At 34.1% G+C, this 10623-nt stretch overlaps 1 non-coding gene across 1 annotated transcript; it reads right to left on the bottom strand.

Annotated features, from left to right (window-relative positions):
* Positions 1–4564: 4564 nt before the first annotated feature.
* On the bottom strand, positions 4565–4702 carry LOC126957848 (U4 spliceosomal RNA). The gene has a single exon (XR_007726991.1). It is a non-coding gene; the product is annotated as a U4 spliceosomal RNA (small nuclear RNA).
* Positions 4703–10623: the final 5921 nt, after the last annotated feature.

Genomic DNA, 10623 nt, shown 5'->3' on the forward strand with positions numbered 1-10623 from the left:
TTTATTGTGTTAAAATATGCATAAAATTTATTATTTCAATTATTTTATGACTATGGTTAGTGGTAATAACTATATCCACATTCTTGTACAAACATTAGCATTATTCATCTTTAGGACTTTTATTGCATCTCTCAGGCTGAAATATGGGCCCATTAAAAAAATCACTCTTCATTTTTACCTCCCCAAGCCCCTTGTTGCCAACATTTTGTTTTGTCTCTATAAGTTTCACCACCCGAAGTAACTCATATAAGTGGAGTTACGCAAGTTGGTCTTTTGTGGCTGGTTTATTTCACTTAGCATAATGTCTCAAGATTCATTCATGTTGTAACATATGTTAAAGTTTCCTTTTTCTTGCTGAAAAAATATTTCATTGTATGTATATAATACATTTTGTCTACCCATTTATCCACTGATGAATACTCAAGTTACTTCCACCTTTTGGCTACTTTAAATAATGCTGCTATAAATGTTGGCATACATGAAATATGGATACACACACAGACATGTCTGTTCAATCCTTGGGCATATACTCCAATGTGAAATAAATGGATTATATGATAACTCTAAGTTTCAATTTTTAATAAACTGCCATACCATTTTCTATAGTAGCTGTACCATTTTACATTTTCACCAACCATGCACAAGCATTCCAGTTTCTTCATATCCTCACCAACACATATGATCTATTTTGTTTGTTTATAACAACTATTCTAATGAACGTGAAGTGGTATCTTGTGCAATTAGTTTGAATTTCATCAATGATCAGTGATATAGAGCATTTTATATGTGTTTATTTGCCATTTGTAGATCTTATTTGGAGAAACATCAATTCAGGTTTTTTACTCATTTTTAAATTCATTTTGTTATATTTATTGCATTATAGGGGATCTTTATATACTCTGGATATTAAGTTCACATCCAGTATATAATTTTCAAATATCTTCTCCCATTTCATGGGTTGCATTTTCACTCTGTCCATAGTGTTCTTAGATGCACAAAAATTTAAATTTTGCTAAAAATATTGCTTTATATCTTAGAAATGGTCACCAAATTTAACTTTATGAAATATTTCCCTTTTGTTATCTTTAAGAGTTTCAGCTCCATTTTTGGTTAAATTTCCTATACTGTGTAAAGTCAGCATCCAGCTTCATTCTCTTTTTCATGAGTTTGTCTAGTTTGCCTAACACATCTGCTAAAAATACCGTCCTTTCCCCATTGAATGGTCATGGCTCTCTATATTACTTTGAGTTACCTAAATCTCTGATATGATTTAAGGTTACTTTAGCAAATAGATTAGTCAGAGTTTTACTGGGAAACAGAAGAATAGGATATAGGTACGTGACATGTATTATAAAGATATTGATTCACACAATTTTGACACTGAGAATTTCCATGATCTGCTGTCTGAAAGCTGGAGACCCAGAAAATACAGTAGTGTAATTTGAAGACTTAAGAGCTGGAGAACCAATGGTGTAGATTCCAGTCTCAATCTGCAAGCCCATTCGGGAGTGCAGAAGGAGAGCAAAAGATTGATGTACCAGCACAATCAGGCAGAAATAAAATTCAGCCTTTCTTCACCTTCTTTTGTTCTGTTCAGGCCCTCAGAAAGTTGGATGATACACATTGTATTAGTCAGGATTCTCTAAAGGGAGAGAGCTAATAAGCTATATGTATATATGAAGGGGAGTTTATTAGGAGAATTGACGTACACGATCAGAAGGTGAAATCCTACAATAGGCCTTCTGCAAGCTGAGAAGCAAGGAAGCCAGTCCGAGTCCCAAAATCTCAAAAGTGGGGAAGCCGACAATGCAGCCTTCAGTCTGCAGCTGAAGGCCCAAGAGCCCCTGGCAAATCATTGGTGTAAGTCTAAGAGTACAAAAGCTGAAGAACTTGGAGTCTGATGTTCAAGGGCAGAAGGCATCCAGCACAGGCAAAAGATGAAGGCCAGAAGACTCAGCAAGTCTCCCCATTCCACTGTCTTCTACCTGCTTTATTCTAGCCAAGTTGGCAGCTGATTAGATGGCGCCTACCCAGGTTGAGGACGATTCTGCATGTACCCTGACTCCAATGTTAATCTCCTTTGGCAACACCCTCACAAACACTCCCCAGGAACAATTCTTTGCATCCTTCAATCCAATCAAGTTGACACTCAATATTAACCATCACACTCGTCCACATTTGAGATATGGCTCTGCTTTCCTAAGTAGAATTCAGATATCAGTCTCTTTTGGAAACATCCTCACAGACACAACCAGAAATAATGCCAGCTATCTAGGCATCCTGTGTCCCAACCAAATTAACACATGAAATTAACCATCCGTGGCTCATGTCTGTAATCCCAGCACTTTGGGAGGCCAAGGTGGGTGGATTACGAGGTCAGGAGATTGAGACCATCTGGCTAAAACCAGGAAACCTGGTCTCTACGAAAAAAATACAAAATATTTAGCCAGGCATGGTGGTGGGCACTTGTAGTCCCAGCTACTAAGGAGGCTGAGGCAGGAGAATGGCGTGAACCCAGGAGGAGGAGCTTACAGTGAGCCGAGATCATGCCACTGCACTCCTGCCTGGGCGACAGAGAGAGACTCTGTCTCAAAAAATAAGAAATTAACCATCACAATTAATAATCTGTTTTATAGTTTACAATTATTTATTCATCCCAAATTATAAATGTTTATGGCACAAAATTGAACCTCGAGGTTCAATTTTGAGGTTTTGTGTTTGGCCATTTGATCAATTTCATTTTTCATTTATTTTTCAAGATAATTGAAATTATTGGTCATAGACATCTGTTCTGTGGGCCATATAAAACTAGATTTATGTACATTTTGAAACGAGGAAAAATATGTTACCAATGTCGACAATCATTTTAACTGATACAGATGTAACAGTTTTCAAAAGTATAAATGGAAAAAAAGTACAATATAGAGATGTCAGTTTATGAAATGGTACATTTGTTTGTGTCAAGAGCCTCTCTCGTATCTTTGGTTTGCTGACTGTAAAGAACCAGTGAATTTTACAGGTCCCTTATTCTAAGATTTTGTTCTGCTAGAAACAGTTACTAACAGACTGGAAGAAAGTGCAGGTAACTGAAATTCGCACAGTGAATTATTTCAACTATTACTGCTTCTTTAATCACACACTGCATGTCTGCCACTTCTAATAACAGCTTGATGTCTAGCAGGCATTCTGCTTTATCTCTGAATTTCACTGCTTGTGTGATCCTTTGTGAATAAATTAGTCTAGTAGTCATTATGTGCAGTCTTAGATTAACATTCACTCTATTTGTATTGCTTCCATGTACTTTCTTCTGTTAAGAACTAACTAGCACTGACACTTGGTCTGATCTAACCCATGCATTCCTACTGCCACTGGTGAAATTTCCATAAACCAAATATTACCTGCCATGTTTCTTTGTATAAATTGCCCCTTGTTTCAAAAACAAAATAACATATTCTCTTTTCTTTTCAGCATGGTCATATTGAATGTGACTTTATATGTCTATTTCTAAATGATTTTCTTTACTGACTTGATGATCTCTCATTTTTCCGTCTGAGTCAGCATCTACATTTCTTTAACTGTTTTCCTTTGAACCATTTTTTTCTTTCTTTGGTTAAAATGGTAAAAGTAGCACATTTTATTATTTTTATAAAAATTTAAATGATGCGTAACATTCCTTATTCTTAAGTTAGGGTTCAAATAAAAAATGCTATTTATATTTTCTTCATAAAATAATTTTAACTGCTGTGACACTCTATGAATTAAAATATTTCTTCTATCCTTACTCTACTAAAACTTGCTGCACAAATTTTCTTTTCAAATTGAATAAAATGTTTTCTGAAAAGTAGTTGCTATATCTTCATAAGAAATCTCAAATGTAGGCATCTTATTTATTAAATAAATTAAGTCTAATGTAATTTGCTTTGGTGAAATTCTGTTAGACATTCATTCCTCTTAGTTAAAATCCATCTATCAATTTTACAAGTTAATTTGCATTTATTATATTTCTTTTAGTATTATCCACTTATTAAAATGAGTTTTCTAAGAATAACAATTTAGGCCGGGCGCGGAAACTCACGCCTATAATCCTAGCACTTTGGGAGGTTGAGGTCGGTGGATCACTTGAGGTCAGGAGCTCAAGACCAGCCTGACCAACATGGTGAAATCCCGTCTCTACTAAAAATACAAAAATTAGCTGGGTATGGTGGCAGATGCCTGTAGTTCCAGCTACTTGGGAGGCTGAGGTATGAGAATCCCTTGAGCCCAGGAGGCAGAGTTTGCAGTGAGCTGAGATCGCGCCACTGTACTCCTGCCTGGATAACAGAGTGAGATCCCTCCAAAAAAAAAAAAAAAAAAGATTTATAATTTAGCAACAAGTCTTCTTTTTTTTACTTATTATTTATCTATTTTTATTAAGGCTCAGATATCACAGCTTTTGAGTAAAAGTTAAAGAATTTGTCACTATTATACTTGTTTACTCAAGTATACTAAAGTTTCAAGGCATATAAACATTGCTTTATCCTTTACATATTAACTGGTATTTGTTGTTATAAACTTTTTTTTTTAGTTTCTGTGGATAATATCAAAAATTGCCAATGTTGACTATATTACAAGTCATCATGGTGAGGAATTGGGAACGTCTTCAATTAACAATAAACACTTCTTGAATAAACCTCTAGCTATAATACTGCCAATGTGCAAAGCTGTTATAAACTATTTGTAGAAGATTAAAAATCCACTGTGTAATCTATTCTATTTGTATAACATATGTTAGTTATTTTGAATTGTTTTGTGGAATTATTCTGATTAAAAGAGAAAATTCATTGATTATATTAGAAAGTTTCAACATATTTCTAGCTTTATGTATCATCTATAAATTGAAGTTCAAAGAGAGGAAATTTCTTTTTTTTTTTTTTTTTTTTTTTGAGACGGAGTCTCGCTCTGTCACCCAGGCTGGAGTGCAGTGGCCAGATCTCAGCTCACTGCAAGCTCCGCCTCCCGGGTTTACGCCATTCTCCTGCCTCAGCCTCCCGAGTAGCTGGGACTACAGGCGCCTGCCACCTCGCCCGGCTAAGTTTTTGTATTTTTAGTAGAGACGGGGTTTCACCGTGTTAGCCAGGATGGTCTCGATCTCCTGACCTCGTGATCCGCCCGTCTCGGCCTCCCAAAGTGCTGGGATTACAGGCTTGAGCCACCGCGCCCGGCAAAGAGAGGAAATTTCTATTGAAATGTTATTTTATTCTTATACCGCTTTGTGTGTGTTATATCATTTTGCTTTTAAAAATATAATGTATTTAAATATATAGTAAACTAGAAACAATGCTCCACAATTTCATAAGAAGCCCATATTTCTATGGTAATGCATTTACTTTTACATTATGGATAGTTAAGTTCAATATTAATGATTAGAAGAAAAATAAGGTATTATAATGTCACATAAGTAGTGAATATATATTCTTTAATCTTCAACAGAACATAAGCATTTGACCTTATGTTCTGTTGAAGATTAGATCAGAAGGCTTCCTTCTTACTGTGGTATATGACTTTTGCTTTTCCACAACAAGATAGGAAGTGTATAAAAGATAAGGCTGCAAGAAATCTTACATTGTAACAGTCAATTCAAATGCTTTGTGCTGCAAATGTAACTGGGAGCCAGATATTGACAGCAAACGACAGCTTTTCCCAGGGAAACTCCATTTAGCACTTAGGAAATGAAATATAAAAGACAAGTTAACTGATTCCCAAAGTAACAATTATATGTCTATAAGAATGAAGAGAAGACTTAAACAGTTATAAAATTGGTAGAGTCATTGTTAGAAAGGAACTTAAACATCAACCTTATTTGAATTTCTATGTATATTTTACTAGAAATGGTGTTTTATGGTAATTATTCTATATATATTACAAATATATGTATATTACAAATAATATATATGTGTAATATATCATGTATATTATTCCATGTTCCCCATATTATTACATACAGTCAGACAACCTGACTCTTTGGCTATGGGCTTTTTGTACTGGAAGGTTGGAAAAACACAGGTCTATTCCTTGAACAGGTAAGTGACTGTCGTCCAAACCCTTTATCATGTAGTAATATCATAAAATTAGGTTTGTGGCCTGAGCTGCCACCTTAGATCTCTACCAGATTTGTTAACTTTGGTAACTAATTGAAATCATTTCCCATAGCACTTTTATATAATCAAGTTTCTAAGAAGCGTTAGGTATTAACACTTAACTGGGAGTCATTACATGATAACCAGAAAGGGCCTGATGATCATTCTCAGTAAGTAGGTAAAGTTGACTTGGGTGAGATTAAAGAGATCTCTGTCCAAGCACAATTTCACTAATACGACTGAGATGACATACCCGATTCATAGATATAGAAAGTAGAATGGTAGGTGCCAGAGGCTGAGGGAAAGAGGAAATGGGGAGTTATTTCTTAATAAGTAAAGAGTTTCCATTTGGAAGCTGAGAAAGTTTTGGAGATATATGGTGGTGATGTGTTGGTTGCTCAATAATGTGAATGTATTTAATGCCACTGAATTACACACTTAAAAATGGTGGCAATAGTAAATGCTATAGTATGTGTATTTTATCATAACAATGGAAATGTGACCGGCATATAAAGTCTTGTAGAATAGAGGTATTCAATGCTACAGTCTGAATGTTGGTGTCCCCCTCAAAATGTATATGTTGAAATGCTAACTCCTAAAGTGATTGCATTAGGAGATGAGTTTGGGGAGGCGATTAACAAGTTAGGACAGAGCCCTCATGAATAAAATTAGCATCCTTATAAAAGAGGCCCAAGACAGCTGCTTTGCCTCTTCCGTCACATAAGGACACGGGAACAATGTGCTGCCCCTAAGGAAGAGGGTTCTGATCAGACATTGACTCTGTGGGTGGCTTACTCTTGGACTTCCCAGGCTCCAGAACTGTAAAAAACAAATATTCATTGTTTATAAGCCAATCATTTCTGATATTTTGTTATATCAGCCCAAATGGACTAAAATATTTAATGTTTAGAAAACATAATAGAGAAAAAATATTTTATTTCTTGTTGGGAAGTCATTTCTGAAACAATGAAATACTACAAGGAAAAATGGTTTTAGATATAAGAATATTTAACATATATAAGTTTAAAAATTAAAAAATAAAAGTTCATAATATCAGATATATAGTTATATTCTATTAATCGATTAAATAATGCTAAGATAATGGCTGAAAAATGTTATGCAATAATGTCAATTTCTTAAGAGTCTAAAAAATGTTCCAATGTTTCCTTGGATAGTAATAAAATGTATAATTAAATGATATTCCATTTTCAACTATAAAACTAAAAATCTCTGCTTTTTGTTTACATTTTCAACGGTCAATACTGGCAAAGATCTGGAACATGAATGTTTGTTTCTTTGTACCCAACTGAATGACTATGATGTATTTGGAAAAGCATTTGCTAGATGTGTCAAAGTGAGATTTTTAAAATGTCAGTTATTTTATGTCTCTCATGAACAGCACTGTGACTTAATCTGAAAAATGTAGTAGTAGATATTTTTATTCTTATATTTTTTATTTTGGAATTTCTAAACTTTATAGACGGTAGACTGTCCGTATATATTGCAGTGATAATCAGAAAGCCAACATTCACTGAATGCTATTTTTAAGAAAAAATATATATACATATCTAGTTTGAAGACAACCTAAATATAATGTTTCATTCATCTTCTATAACTGAAACTTTGCACCTTTTGACCAACAGCTCTCCACTTCTCACCCCCCACCCCGCATCCCACCACCAACCTCTGGAATCCATCTTTCTGTTATGCTTCTATAAGTTTAGCATTGTGGGGATGGTTTCCTGGGTTTCACTTATCTCCAAACTACGTACAGCTTTTTTATGTCAACATCTCTCAATACAGCAGTTTATAAATAGTAATCTGTTCAACCCTAGTGACATTAAGAAAGGCTCTGTTGTTAGTAGCAGGAGTTCTGAGGGATTTCAGAGCTGAACAAGGAAAAAGCCATGACCAGGAGGCGGCAGCAGCACACAGGACTTTACATTGGGGAATACATTGGTTTGCTTGTTCTCCATATCCTCACTTTGGGGAACGTCTAGAAGAGGAGGAGGGCCAGTGAACTCTTGAGGAAAGGGGTATTGGAGAGGGGACTTACATATCTCAATGATGTTCCCCAGTAGCCAGAAAGATTGTCTCTGGGTCAGAGGCCTCTGAAGAGCAGCAATGGCTTTCCACAGCTGGTAGATAATGGAAATAACTTTGTGAGGACAAAGTGGCTAAAAATCTGCTCATTTGTTGTTTATAAACTACTTTTGTGGTATTTTGTTATAGCAGCCCAAATAGACTAGGATATTACATCTTTATAAAAATTAATATAGGGAAAATATTCTATTTCTTTGCTGGGGAAATATTCCTGGTACCATTAAAACACAAGAAACATTAGATTTATAAAATTCTGAGTTTGGCACTAGCAGAGTTTTGAGTGAACAGATCTCAGCATGCTGTGAAGAAATAAACATCTTAGGAGCTAATATACAGAGACCATCTTTGACTCATCTTTGTAACACTTTGAAGCACTTCATTTAGAGAAGATGCTCAGTAAATCTTTCATTTGCATTGAAAGAAATATTGATTTTTACACTTCAGAAAATAGAATTCAAAGACAATAAGAGACTTGGTTAAATTTACTCAACTCCCTAGGCAGAGTTAGTTATATAGTTATATCACTGGGTTCCTCTCATTTAGAACCAATTCTTTTTCCATCATTAGTATTTTCTCAAACATTATTAATAAAATTAATAAGTTTCCACATGTAGTTCCAAACCCTCAATGTATAAATTTACTTACCTAATTCAATTTCCACTTTTTGTGCTGGAAAAAAGTCAGAGGCACTCTGATTGATAGCAAATGAAAGACAATCTAATTTTCCACAAACTTCTAAACATGGCAAAAAAATTTTAATTGGCTAACTTTTAATTTTCTCCATGGTGTAAATATATTGATATACACATAAATATGAATGTTTTCTCAGAGTATTCTTCTAGGTTTTATTATGGGACATTATTTTTATGATTAAAAAAGGAAATGTAATATTCATATATCACTGATGTAACGTGTGAAGTAGATTGTTTGGTAAAAAGAATTCTGAGCTACAGGTTCTTTTATACGTATTCCAATTCTGGCTCATGCAATAACACAAACATTGGTGTATTAGTTCATTTTCACACTGCTAATAAAGACATACCTGAGACTGGTAATTTATAAAGGAAAGATCTTTAATTGACTCACATGGTTTGGGAGACTTCATAGTCATGGCAGAAGGCAAATGAAGAGAAAAGTCCCATCTTACACGTTGGCAGATAAGAGAGAGCATGAGCAGGGGAACTCCCCTTTACACAACCACTAGATCCCATGAGACTTATTCACTATAATGAGAACAGCATGGGAAACGCCTACCCCTATGATTCAATTACCTCTCACCAAGTCCCGCCCATGACACGTGGGGATTATGGGAACTACAACTCAAGATGAGATTTGGGTGGGGACACAGCCAAACCGTATCAGCTGTTGATTTTAGAAAACGCTAGATATACATTTTAAATATATTAACTTGCAGGGTATTTGTTTACGTGTAGAATCTCAAAAAAAGAGTTTATAAATATTTTATAATTTGGGGTATTAAATTTGTAATTGCCAGAAATTTATGAGAAGTAATATTGCCTTTTGTAGCCTTAAATATTAAATTGATTAATTTCCGTACTTGTTTGTATTTCTTTGAATGCAGATAATACTGTATGTCATTGTTAGAAAATCTTTGCTGTACTATATTTTTCTAAACCTCATGATTTGCTGAAGACTCAGATGATCATGCTTTAACAATAAAGTATTTTTAAATTATGTACATTGATTTTTCGATATAATGCTAAGGCTACAGTATAATGTAAATTATTAATATGCATATTAAGAAAACTATAGTGTAAATGTAACTTTTATATGTACCAAGCAACCAAAAAAAAAAAAAAACATGTTGGACTTGCTTTACTGTGATACTTTATTGTGGTGGTCTGAAACTTAACCCACTATATTTCTGTGGTATACCTGTATTCCTTATTTCTCATAGACAAGAGAAAGAAAAATGGTTAAAATTCATCTGAGTACACTAGTATATCAAAATTTTATTTACTTTTTTGGACAAATTTTAATAGCAGTTTGAAAAATTGCTGTTACTAAATATAATTCTTCCTGTGAAAAGTATTATAAAAGAAAAAAAAAACCTATTTATATGAAATGGCACCGAAAATATCAATTTTGTTTACACTTAATGAAAGTAAGGAGAAAGGACTCCAGCAGAGAAATTTAAGTTTTGAGTGTAAAAAAGAAAATCAGTGGCTATTCAGAACAGTGGGTAATCTCTTACTTGTTGAGGAATAGTTTAAACAGTACACGATATGAAGCTAATACAAAATACAGTGTCATACCTGAAATAGACATGTTTTATTTATAATCATGAAGTACTTATGTATATCAGGACATTAAAAAGAGGATAATATGAGGATTGAAACAATATATATCTCATGCTTTTCAACTTGTATATATTTTTCAATAA

This window comes from Macaca thibetana, chromosome 6, assembly GCF_024542745.1.
Source record: "Macaca thibetana thibetana isolate TM-01 chromosome 6, ASM2454274v1, whole genome shotgun sequence".
Taxonomy (NCBI): Eukaryota; Metazoa; Chordata; class Mammalia; order Primates; family Cercopithecidae; genus Macaca; species Macaca thibetana.